Genomic DNA, 11022 nt, shown 5'->3' on the forward strand with positions numbered 1-11022 from the left:
TTTGCATTGAAAACTTCTGAAACAGCTCAAGAACGTCAGTGACAGAATACAAAAGACAATAGATTTATGAATAAACAAGTGGAACAGTATTTTAAGAGTAATGATAATTCTATAGTGTTGATATCTGAAGAACTAAACGACTTATTAACCCTGATTTAAAATGTTCATCACATCTGGACTTACTGAGCCTTTCTGCAGTTCCTCACAGGTGGAATCAGTCTCTGTCTTCCCTGCTGTGATGTGTTGTACTTCTTCAGGTCCAACTCATCCAGAACCTCCTCTGACATCTGCAGCATGTAGGCCAGAGCAGAGCAATGGATCTCAGAGAGTTCTTTCTCTGATCTGTTCTCTGACTTCAGGAACTCTTGGATCTCCTGATGTACTGAGTGGTCGTTCATCTCAGTCAGACAGTGGAAGATGTTGATGCTTCTGTCATCTCCGTCAGGTTGTTGATGACTCTCTGGATGATTTCTGGACTGTTGCCTGTCCGGCCCAGCAGGCCTCCTAAGAGTCTCTGGTTGGACTTCAGAGAGAGGCCATGAAGGAAACGAACAAACAGGTCCAGGTGACCATTCTTACTTTGAAGGGATTTCATCATGGCATGCCTCAGAACGTCATCCAGGGATGAGAACTGTCTATCATAGATGTGTTTGTTCTCTTTTAGGAAAGCCTTCAGTACTTGTGTGTTGCTGTTTGTGTAACAGTGGAACATGTAGACTGCAGCCAGAAACTCTTGAACGCTCAGATGAACAAAGCAGTAGACTGTTTTCTGGAAGATCACACACTCTCTTTTAAAGACCTCAGTACAAACTCCTGAGTACACCGAGGCCTCTGTGACATCCAGACCACAGCGCTCCAGGTCTTCTTGGTAGAACATGATGTTTCCTGTCTCCAGATGTTCAAACGCCAGCCTCCCCAGCTTCAGAAGAACTTCCCTGTCAGCCTCCATCAGCTCCTGAGGACTCACCTGATGTCCCTCATCATACTTCTGCTTCTTCCTCTTGGTCTGAACCAGCAGGAAGTGTGAGTACATGTCAGTCAGGGTCTTGGGCAGCTCTCCTCTCTGGCCTGTGGTCAACATGTGCTCCAGAACTGTCGCAGTGATCCAGCAGAAGACTGGGATTAGACACATGATGTGGAGGCTCCTGGATGTCTTCATGTGTGAGATGATTCTGCTGGACAGCTCTTCATCGCTGAATCTCCTCCTGAAGTACTCCTCCTTCTGGGAGTCAGTGAAGCCTCGGACTTCTGTAAACCGGTCAACACACGTAGGAGGGATCTGATTGGCTGCTGCAGGTCGGGAAGTTATCCAGACGAGAGCCTTGGGAAGCAGATTCCCCTCGATGAGATTCATCAACAGGACGTTGACTGATGACTCCTGTGAGACGTCAGACACAACCTGATTGTTGGTGAAGTCCAGTGAAAGCCTGCTTTCATCCAGGCCGTCAAAGATGAACAACAGTTTACAGACAGCGAGCGTCTCTGCTGTGACCTTCTGTAATGCTGGATGGAAAACATGGAGCAGCTTGAGAAGACTGTACTGCTCGTCTTTGATCAAGTTCAGCTCCCTGAAGGAAAGCAGAATCAGCAGACTGACATCTTGGTTTTCCGAGCCCTCTGCCCAGTCCAGAGTGAACTTCTGCACTGAGAAGGTTTTTCCAACACCAGCGACGCCGTTCGTCAGGACCACTCTGATGTCTCTCTGTTGGTCAGGTAAGGATTTAAAGATTTCGTGGCACTTGATTGGAGTGTCATGGAGGGTCTTCTTCTTGGAAGCTGTCTCAAGCTGTCTAACCTCATGTTGGGTGTTAACCTCTTCACTGTGTCCCTCAGTGATGTAGAGCTCAGTGTAGATTCTTTTGAGGAGGGTTCCACTTCCTGGTTCATCAGTTCCTTCAGTCACACGTTCACATCTCCTCCTCAGACTGATCTTATGTTGATCGAAAACCTCCTGCTGACCACCTTTCACAAAACAGAGAACAAAATGAGATGAAACAAGAACATTTGACAATCTGGTGATTATCTTGTTACTAAAAAAGATCAATATAAGAAAATATAAAGTGTTAAAGTTGAGTCCAAATCAGCCTCTGACTGTGTGTCAGTGAACGTGTTTGATTGACAGCAGCAGAGGCTACCTACAGAGGTGAGATAGCAGCTGTGTGGTGTTGGTCTTTTATTGTTGTTATTGGTGTTTGTTTTTAATCGTAGTAGTGCTGTCTTGTCAGAAAAGTGGGCAACAGTAGACCCAAAATGATGTAATAGTCTAGTTTCAAGGATTCTTCATTTGTCATGTGCACAGAGATGCAAAGTAAAACATGCGGTGAAATAAAGGAGATGCTCAGTTACTGTGTATCAAAGGGATCAATAACATAACAATGAGATCAGTAAATAGAAAAGATTAAATAGAGTACAATGAAATAATATAAAATTACTAATGTAAGATGAAGTGTCTCAGTATGGAGTCAGGCCACCACAAGCCTCCAGAACAGCTTCAGTGCTCCTTGTCAAATCTCTTTATATAAACACAATCTTTATTTTATCAGGTGATCCATCAGAGACTTGAATACAGCAGATAGAAAGAAGAACAAACAGCCACACATAACAAAATGGTATATAGCAATCACAGACATCACTAAATAGATTTGAAGATGAATGTGTTGGAATGTTTTAACATGTCAGTTTAAGCCACTAGGCTGCCTATTGAACAGGTAGTTTGTTGTTTTGACGTGTTTATATTTCCTAACATTCCACAGTCCATCCGTCTCAAATCGAAGGGTTACTCACAAAAGAATAATAGTTGACTGAACTCGTTTCTTTAAGCAGACATAAATAATCCTTATTTTTTTACACAGCAAGAATGTATCTGTTCGGGAGTATCCAAAAACTGTATTCCACAGAAAGGTGGCAAGGTTATATGGCTTTGAGTACGTTTGCTTGATTTTGTTTTTGCCCCCCCTGGAGAAAAATCCACCAGTATTTAAATACAATGACGTTGATTATCATCGTTTTTAAAACTGAATTACCATCTAAAGCAGCACAAGCAGCAAAGTCCTTCCCGTCCCTCCTGTCACTCACTGTGGTGTAAGTTTCTTTATCCTTCATCCTCATCAACTGACGGTCAGAGACTCTGAGCTGCCGTGCTCGCGTGCTGTGGTTCCACGCGCACGTATTGGTGCTGATCGTTTACATTCTTCCTCCCGCCGCTACGCATACCAGCCTTTTTACCGTCTTTCTCGGACAAAGGTTAAGTGTTACTTTTTCTTCACCGGCTGACAGCATTCAGGTCCTACTGTTTACTCCGCGCTGCGACAGTGACCAGAGAGGCGTTTGAGTGAAGGGGGGAAAAAACGGTGCTTCACTGCTAATACTGGATAATATTTAGCCTAAATTTATTAAGTTTACACATTTTATTTCATTTTCAGTTGATTTATTGAACATGGGGTTTCAAGTAGGCAAGCTACGATATTAAAAAGTCCTCACATCACCGTGGTACTGCGGTCACCGTGACAACCCTACCCGCTGGTTTGCTGATGGAAAACTTTCATGTGAATAAAATGTGTTGCTGAGCGGTTCATTGTAACAACAGACTGTCTAAGAGGTCTGTGTAGACAACACCTGGCTTGTTAGCTTAGCTTGTTATCTAAATAACCAAGTCATGAGTTAGCTTTGGCATAACTGTATAACTTTAATCATTTACTGTTTGCCAATCCCTCCCTCCTCTTCAGTTCCCCCCTCTCGTCCAAATACGGTCACTTCTGTATCCAAAAACCAAGATGTTGAAGGAAAATAAACTAAAGGCCTCAAAACTGTTGTCCACAAACAAAAGCGGTGACATCACAGGGGCTACGTCCCTCTTCCTATATACAGTCTATGGTGAACATCAGCAGTTTAAAAGTTCTTCCTGATGGAGAACAAGCAGCATGCTGATATTTTAAGCAAAGACAGGGGGTTTTGGGTTCAGATTTTTCCTCAAAGGAGAACACGGGACGAGTGACACAGAGCAGATATGTATGCTGGAGCAGAACACATCAGTTCATTTGTAATGGTATTTATAAAGATCTTAATGTTGGTGCTGAATGACACAACAAATGTCTCTGTATTAAAACAACAAGCCGTGTTTTCAGACACGATGACATCAGCAGACTGATGGACGGTCTTACTTTGTAAAGTGCTGGTCTCACTGGCTGTCTGCAGTCCAGGTGTTGTTCTGGATCTTTTTAATAAAACGTCAAAGCTTCCTGATATTTCTGTTGATGTTTCTGAGTTGTGTCCGTGTCACAGGTTTGATCCCAGTTTGTCTCCCTGTGTGTCTGTCTGAGTGCAGAGAAGACAAAAACACACTGATGTTTATGTCTCTGCTCGTTGTTGGTGCAGCGGCGCCACCTGCTGTCCACACCAGCAAACCTCCAGCTGAAGTCAGACGAGCTCTCTGTCTGTTCTTAAATCACACATCCTTCATGCTCTCTGCTGTGTGTGGGATGTTTCTGTGTTCTGTGTCACATATCTTGTGTTATTCTGTGTGTGACGCACCCAGAGAAGTGATTTGTGAGCCTCAAGGACAAAATTCTATACGGAGAAAACACAAAACATTTCTTTATTATTTACTCAGGTTTTGCTTTCAGTTTCATCTTTTTCCTTTTGAGCGGCTGCAGGATTTTATTTTATACTTTGTAATTCCTCTCAACTACATTTATAAAAAAGGTTTTCTTACTGCAGATCAAGTTTCAGACACTAAATATATCATGAGTGTAAAGGACCTCAATACACAGTGCAGTATGTGTTTAATTCATGTGTTCATAATACGTAATTCATGGTTTTATTTTGATATTTGTGGTTTTATTTTGATATATTTCCTGTTATACCGGAAGTGAAGTGAAGCGGTGCAGCAGTGTAAACATAGACAAGGAGACAAGGAGAAAACGGGAGAGATAAAGTGATACACAAGTAAGACAAACTGATGAAAGTGTAAAGATAAATGAAACAGTATTAAGGACGAACGGGGAGAGAAAGAAAGGAGTTTAGCGCCAGTCGAGAGGGCAACAAGGTAACTATTTCATTTGTAATTGGTAAATTTGAGTTTAAAATGATATCTTCCTGGTGCTAACAGTAATGTATTGTCTTCCTTTCTGCTTGTTTAATTTCTGTTTTAGCTCTTACGTTGGTCCATGTATGTTGTTAAGAAGATTGTCGCAAATAAACAGCATTAGACCATCAGTCCAGGCTTGCTTAATTCGGCTGGGAGCTACAGTAAGAGCTTGGCCAACCGCCGCCACGTTGTACAACGGGATCTCAACGTTGCAAGGTGTAGTACCCGCCATGGACAGCAGGTGGCATAAGTTGACCTGGAAACTGAACCAATAAAGAAGTAAACAAGGTTGCACTCAGAATGAATGACAACATTAATGAAAAGATTGAATGTCTACTAAAGGAAATTGAGGATCATAAATGCTTGCTTAAAAATGCAAGTGAAATTACAAGACAGGACATTAAAGAAACAATTGAATGTAAAGAAAAAATGTTGAAGGATTTACAATGTAAAGCACAGAGCACTATAGACGAACTTCGCAGCTCTGCAACAGAAACAATGCTTGCTCATCAGATGGAAGAAGCTAGCAAAAAAGAAAAAAGACTTACCAACTTATATGAACAGTGGAAAATCCAAGCACGTCAGGCCAGGGAAAAACTAAAGTCAGACATAAATGAGGACGACCCGTCATCGCTTGCAGAAATTATAGATAAAGGAAAAAATGACATTTTGAAACTCTTTATTGAAATAAGAAATCTTGGAGCACCAACAGCTGATTTAAGGCAGAAAATTGATGCATGTGAAGTAGTAACTCGTGACATTATCAAAATCATATATGAAAGATTAACAGGTATCAACGGAGATTTTGATGCAGAAAATGAAAAATGTCGTCTTCGTGAGCTGCTGGAACGAGACTATGCAGTTTCCATTTACGGTTCTACTGCTGCACGGTCAAACAGCACCCATCATTCTTCGTCGTCACACATAGCATCCAAACAGGCTGATGCAGCAAAGGAGGCAGAATACAAGATTCTGCAAGAGGAAAGTAAGCAAAGGGAAAAGATAAAAGCTCTAGAAGAACAGCACAAGAAAGAGCTGGAAATTCAAAGGTCTGAGCTGGAGCGCTTGCAAGCTGAACGAGACGTAGAGGCAGCTAGAGCCAGATTTGAAGCCTATAACAGAGAAATAGGTGATTTCCAGTCAGCCAAGAGTGAGCAGGTGCGCTCATATTCTGTATCTCAGCCCCCTGCACCACACCCATCTAACACAGCCATGTTAACTGCGCCCCCTGACGTCTCTCAACTAGCACAAGCCGTTCAGGACAGTATAGCAATGAACAGACTTCCCATACCAGAGCCGACAGTGTTCAGTGGTGAGCCAATCCATTTTATTGAATGGAAAGCCAGCTTTATGTCATTAATAGACAAAAGGGTCATTTCTGTTGCTGATAAGCTGTATTATTTGAAGAAGTATGTTACTGGTCCAGCTCGTAAATGCCTAGAAGGCACCTTTTTCAGAAATGATCAGGAAGCTTACCAAGACGCCTGGAAAAAACTCAACCAGCGATATGGCCAGGCATTTGTAATTCAAAGGGCATTTAGAGATAAGTAATCAAGCTGGCCAAAAATACAGTCTAAAGATGTAGAAGGACTAAGAAACTTTGCAGACTTTACAAATGCTTGTCTGCTAGCTATGCCTCATGTAAAGGGCCTGGAGATACTTACGTTTGCGAAGAGAATCAAAGACTCATTCAGAAACTGCCTCAGTGGGCAGCTGCAAGATGGAACGGCCAGGTTACCAAAGCCCTAATGGAAGGGAAGGAGTTTCCCAGTTTCAAGGATTTTGTTACATTTCTGTTGTTGGAGGCAGAAGTCGCCTGCAACCCAGTCACCTCCATCTACGCTCTTCGTTCTTCTGAGTCATTCAGTGACAAAGGGAATCAAAGGGACAACAAGAGAAACAGGGCAAGTGTCTTCAGTATAAAAACAGACGTACACTGTGACAAACAACAACTTACCAGAGCAAACGTGGGATCTCCATGCATGTTGTGCAAAAACACACATCAGCTCCACAAGTGTCCAAACCTGATGAAAAAATCACTGGGGGATAGAAGGACATATGTTAAGGATAACAAACTGTGTTATGGCTGCTTGAGACAAGGTCACATGGCAAAGGATTGTCAACGTGGACTCACCTGTGACACCTGCAAGAGAAGGCACCCAACCTGCCGTCACGATGATAACTACTTCAAACCACAGACTACAAAAGGAGAATGGCATGTGAATACGGAAAATGCAACACAAACTAACACCACAGAGACAACGGCTGTTATGTCACTTAATGTTGCTAAGGAAGGACAGTCTGCTAGCACTTCAATGATAGTTCCAGTTTGGGTGTCATCTGCTGCAAGCCCACACAAAGAAAAACTTGTCTATGCTTTATTAGACACTCAAAGTGACACCGCTTTCATTGATCAAGAAGTGAGTCGTGAGCTGCAGATGAATGCTAGTCCAGTGAAACTAAAACTAACGACAATGATGGGAGAGAATGCAGTTGTAAATAGTGAAAGGGTGTCCGGTCTCCAGGTGAGGGGTTACAGCTCTGCAACACACATCCACCTCCCTGCTGCATACACAAAGGATTGTATACCTGTAAACAGAGGACACATACCAACCTGTGAAACGGCTAAACTCTGGAGTCACCTATCACCAATCGTAGATGAAGTCCCGCCACTCCTCAGTTGTGAAGTAGGTCTCTTGATGGGCTACAACTGTGCCAGAGCACTAGCCCCTAGACGAGTGATACTAGGCAAAGATGATGAGCCTTATGCTGTGCAAACAGATCTAGGCTGGAGCATAGTCGGCAGTGTAGCACCTACCCTTAAAACAGATATGATGAACAGCTTTTGTCACCGTGTTGCTGTAAAGGAAATCCCCCCAGTAACTCCCATGGATGCAATTCGTGCTTTAGAAAGAGACTTCAAAGAAATCAGTGGAAATGACAAAACAGTGTCTCAGGATGATCTCATCTTCCTCAACAAACTTAAAGAAGGCATAAAGCAAAATGAACAAGGACATTACATAATGCCATTGCCCTTTAAGGAAAGGCCATATATGCTTGATAACAGACATCTCGCAGAGGCCAGACTTTAGCCACCTCAAGAGGAAATTCTCCAGAAATGAGAAATATAAGGATGATTACGTCAAGTCGTCAAGTACATGAATGACATCATCAAAAGAGGTGACGTCGTCAAAATAAAACCATGAATTACATATTATGAACACATGAATTAAACACATACTGCACTGTGTATTGAGGTCCTTTACACTCATGATATATTTAGTGTCTGAAACTTGATCTGCAGTAAGAAAACCTTTTTTATAAATGTAGTTGAGAGGGATTACAAAGTATAAAATAAAATCCTGCAGCCGCTCAAAAGGAAAAAGATGAAACTGAAAGCAAAACCTGAGTAAATAATAAAGAAATGTTTTGTGTTTTCTCCGTATAGAATTTTGTCCTTGAGGCTCACAAATCACTTCTCTGGGTGCGTCACACACAGAACAACACAAGATATGTGACACAGAACACAGAAACATCCCACACACAGCAGAGAGCATGAAGGATGTGTGATTTAAGAACAGACAGAGAGCTCGTCTGACTTCAGCTGGAGGTTTGCTGGTGTGGACAGCAGGTGGCGCCGCTGCACCAACAACGAGCAGAGACATAAACATCAGTGTGTTTTTGTCTGCTCTGCACTCAGACAGACACACAGGGAGACAAACTGGGATCAAACCTGTGACACGGACACAACTCAGAAACATCAACAGAAATATCAGGAAGCTTTGACGTTTTATTAACCTCTTCACATCCACTTTTCTCCTCTTGTCTCCCCTTAAGGAGCTGTTTGGAGATTTTGAGGGACTTGAACTTTACCTGAGAACATCTACTTGGTGCTTGTGCCCAATAAATTCAGCAGGAAGTGTTGTATTTTTGACTCCTCTACGTTTATTTCAAAGCTCTACTTTCAAGTTACTTCATAGATGAACATTTTAAATACAAACATGTGATCAGTTAACATATGATGCATTAGTTCAGATAAAATCCACCCGAACTCTACCTGGACAAACTACAACAATAAAGTAACTCCTACATTATGATATATCAACAATAATGATCCACTAACATAAGAACACAACACTGCCCTGTGAGTACTTTTACTTTGAAATTCAAGTCTTTTGTACTTTAATAAAGTCACAACGAGAAGGCAGGTGCTTAACCTTAACAGAGTATTTTTGGTACTGAGAACATGATGTCATCACTTCCTTTAATACTATTTAAAGCTCCACATACAGTTTGATCAGTTTGGGTTCTCTTTGTTGGTTCTTGTTCTTCTTGAATCCGGATCTGATTCTTCTCTTATTGTTTGAGTCAAAACGTAAACCAACTTTTATTTTTATTCTTGCCATGAACATCAAAATAAATCTGAATTGTCCTCTTTGTATTTATTAGCTTCTTAGATTAATGATAGAAGTATCTGCCACCACAAACAGATCAGTGTTAGTTCTAGGATCAGCTCTGAAATCCTCTCTGGGTTTCTCTACACGTGAACACGTTCTTGTCGTCTTTTGTCTGTAATCTGAGATCAACCAGAATCTATCACTGTCACTGAAATCTCAACACCTGGTCGTCTCACTTAGAATGAGGACTTTGGTTAGCGTGTCAGCTTTGTGATGAACAACTCCATTTCCCATGAGTCCTTAAACATATCTCCTCGCTAGCGCCCATGTGACATGTAGTTTAACTTTCCTTCACTTTAGTTCTGAGCAAATGAGCAGAGTGTGTGTGATGAGTGTTGGTACAGCATGGTAACACTGCTGCAGCATTACACACACAGACACACATCAAACAAACTTCTCACACATTAAATACTAATTCACAGCATTTCAAACTGTCATCTCTGAAAAAGCCAGCAAGTCTTGTTCACAGGAGTTCTTGCAGACCTTTCAGAGCAACACTCACTGCTGCTCCGAAAGGTCTGCAAGAACTCCTGTGAACATGTGGATTCAAAAATATTGCCTCTGTTGCAGAATAAAGGTGATTTTAAGTAGTTCCTCAAGTTAAACAACACATTTTGTATGCCTCTATTGAAGGAGAGAGGACAGTGGATAGTGTCGGAAACAGGGGAAGAGAGAGTGGGGATGACACGCTGCAAAGGGCCGAGGGTGGGAGTCGAACCCGGGCCCGTACATCGAGGACTGTAGCCTCTGTACATGGGACGTGTGATTAAACCGCTGAGCTAAACTGGCGTCCCAACTGTAACAATGCTAGCTTGCTGGAAATGTCATCGGGCCTATTTTCCGTGTTGCTGTTTTTGTAATAAAGACATAAAAAATGTGTGGGAATAATAAATAAAAGATAAATTAATAGAAGAAAAGGAAGGAATGCAACTGTTGATCAGCTGCAGGAGAAGTTAGCCGTAGTCGTTGCCTATTTTATTTTTCCAAGCAGAAACTAACAATCAATTCTTTCTGACTCGCAACCCAGATCATGAGATTGATTGTTATCAAAGTTCTATTTGATTAAATTCACTCCTTTGAAACTTGTGCCTCTTTCTTCATGAGTGAAATTTAAAGTTTCATAAGTAGTTATTTATGCTGCTTATTTATGGTTCCCCGTGTGATGTGGAAATATACCGGAGGTTCACCATTGAATTAAAATAAACAGACAAACCTTGGCTGACTGAGACACTGAGTTAATACTGACACGTATGTTTTGTTATATTAATAATAGACTGGACCCTGTCAGTGAGTCACCTGTCCAAGTGGTGCCGGTGTACTCAGAGCAGGTGGGCCTGTCATCCACAGCATTAGTAGAAGACAGTATCAGGGCTTCACCCCTGTTAGCTCGCATGCCGAGCGTGAGATATGCTTATTGAAAGGACTTGGTGTGTTTCTGTTATTCTGGTTCCAGTAGCTTGATCCCACCCGGAGTGTCAA

General features: G+C 42.0%; 1 protein-coding gene, 1 long non-coding RNA gene and 1 pseudogene across 2 annotated transcripts in view; 1 reads left to right on the plus strand and 2 right to left on the minus strand.

Moving 5' to 3' along the window:
• LOC138590915 (NACHT, LRR and PYD domains-containing protein 12-like) overlaps nt 1-11022 on the minus strand; it is a 215251-nt gene that overhangs the window by 111721 nt on the left and 92508 nt on the right. The window lies entirely within an intron of this gene.
• On the minus strand, nt 180-3102 carry LOC138591118 (protein NLRC3-like; annotated as a pseudogene).
• On the plus strand, nt 4846-5214 carry LOC138590935 (uncharacterized). The gene is made up of 2 exons (XR_011308067.1): nt 4846-5044; nt 5151-5214. It is a non-coding gene; the product is annotated as an uncharacterized lncRNA (long non-coding RNA).

This window comes from Semicossyphus pulcher, unplaced genomic scaffold (genome assembly GCF_022749685.1).
Source record: "Semicossyphus pulcher isolate SPU_LCO1_2020_fin unplaced genomic scaffold, fSemPul1.0.p SCAF_14, whole genome shotgun sequence".
NCBI lineage: Eukaryota > Metazoa > Chordata > Actinopteri > Labriformes > Labridae > Semicossyphus > Semicossyphus pulcher.